The sequence below is a fragment of the Puma concolor genome, chromosome A2 (assembly GCF_028749965.1).
Source record: "Puma concolor isolate L17-30 chromosome A2, mPumCon1.1.hap2, whole genome shotgun sequence".
In the NCBI taxonomy this organism is placed as follows: Eukaryota; Metazoa; Chordata; class Mammalia; order Carnivora; family Felidae; genus Puma; species Puma concolor.
In genome coordinates this window covers 38,773,057-38,775,121 of record NC_141668.1, presented here as the reverse complement: position 1 = coordinate 38,775,121, position 2,065 = coordinate 38,773,057, and positions in this window count along the sequence as shown.

Here is a 2,065-nt window from a genome sequence, read left to right as displayed (position 1 = left end):
AGAGAGAGAGAGAGAGAGAGAAAGTGAGCATACATGCATGTGCGAGCTGGGGAGGGGCAGAGAGAGAGGGAGAGAGAGTGAATCTGTGCTGTCAGCACAGAGCCTGACATGGGGCTCGAACCCATGAATAATGAGATTATAACCTGAGCTGAAATCAAGAGTCAGACGCTTAACCAACAGTGCCACCCAAGTGCCCCTTCTATCTTCCAATATTTTAAATAGAAATGAAGGGACTTATCCTTGTCCCATCCTTGGGAATTGTTAGATGGGGAGTGGCAGTCAGCAGATCTGTAGGCAAAAGCATAGCTCACACAAGTCAATTATAGACCTCTAGGGGCTGTCGCTAATAACTAATGCAGAGTCCTCAGAGCTGGGAGGCCAAATGGGGTTTGCATTCTTTTTTTTTTTTTTTCAACGTTTATTTATTTTTGGGACAGAGAGAGACAGAGCATGAACGGGGGAGGGGCAGAGAGAGAGGGAGACACAGAATCAGAAACAGGCTCCAGGCTCTGAGCCATCAGCCCAGAGCCCGACGCGGGGCTTGAACTCACGGAGCGCGAGATCGTGACCTGGCTGAAGTCGGACGCCCAACCGACTGCGCCACCCAGGCGCCCCGGGGTTTGCATTCTTGAACACCACACCGCTGGGTAAATCTTTGCTATCTCACTGCACAGAGACGGGAACAGTCAAATGAACGATCTAAACGGAACTTTATTGTGCAGGTGATTTCAGAGCGAACCTGAGGGCAAGGAATAAACTGTTGGGCAGACAGCTCAGAGGTCAAGGTCTGTGGTCATTTTCCACAATTTCTGGAGTTTCAGAGGGGCCTAATAATAGCCAACAAAATTTGTGAGCATTTATCGGCAACTATGCAGAAAGCTGGGTTGACATTTTCTCACAGCAACATCATTTGATGTCCCAGGTGGAAGCTGTTTCCTTTTTTCTCCTCTGAAATAATAGGTACAATTCCAATATAATAAATGGTCGTGACCAAATGTGAGTTTTATATCATATTGTAAAAGTGTTAATCCCATTTTACCACACTCATGCCACTGTGAAAGTCTACTGCTGATTTTTTATTTAAAGGTCCTTGTCTGGAAAATGGTCTGTTTTCAGTCTTACTTTTTACCAGGAGATAAGAGTAAATTCATCAACCTGCAAGAAGGTATAACTCTCACAAACACGGTCACGGTGGGTGTGTCAGCCATTCCTCTCCATGACATGTGCTCTTACTGCCAGATCTGGCAGATGGGCAGATCTGGAGTCCCCTTCTCTTCTGGCTCAACCATACCCAGAGCAGTTGGCGATGACTTCCAGACTTCCAGACCACAACAGGGAATTGTCAGGTCACAAGCGCCCGAATCCTTGGTGTCTGCACTTCTGTTCTGTGGACCTTGGGGCAACCTGAACTTTCTAGAGAATTAACACAATAGGGAGACTTTTCTGAAGGACACTTGTGTGCCCCACCACCACCCCCCTTCAGAGTCATGGGATGATGTATATTTAGGTAAACAGGGTTTAGATGCCGGTGTGCACAACTCTGGACTTCAGTGACTGGTCGTGGTCCTTTGTCTCCACCCGTTCTGGATGTGTTAGAGAACAACATGACAGATCAGAGGTCGAGTCTATGCTGCAGTCTTAGTTATAGGTTAGAAACCTGGGATCCCTGGATCTCCCCTCTCCAACAGATCCATGGCTAGAATTCAAGGAGTCTCTGAAAACGAATGGGTAAAAATGATGTCTTTATTTTCACCAACCTTAAACTGAAATGTTTCCTTCCACTATGAAGGCATTTCCTTCCACCATGAATGTAGGCAACACATCATTGTAGAATTAACAGTGCTTTTTTTTTTTAACCTTTATTTATTTAGAGAGAGCGCACAAGCATGGGGATTTGCAGAGAGAGAGAGAGAGAGAGAGAGAGAGAGAGAAAGGGAGAGAGAACCCCAAGCAGGCTCTCTGTGCTGTCAGCACGGAGCCCGACACAGGGCTTGATCCCATGAACCATGCAATCATGACCTGAGCCGAGATCAAGAGTCAGACGCTTAACCGACTGAGCCACCCA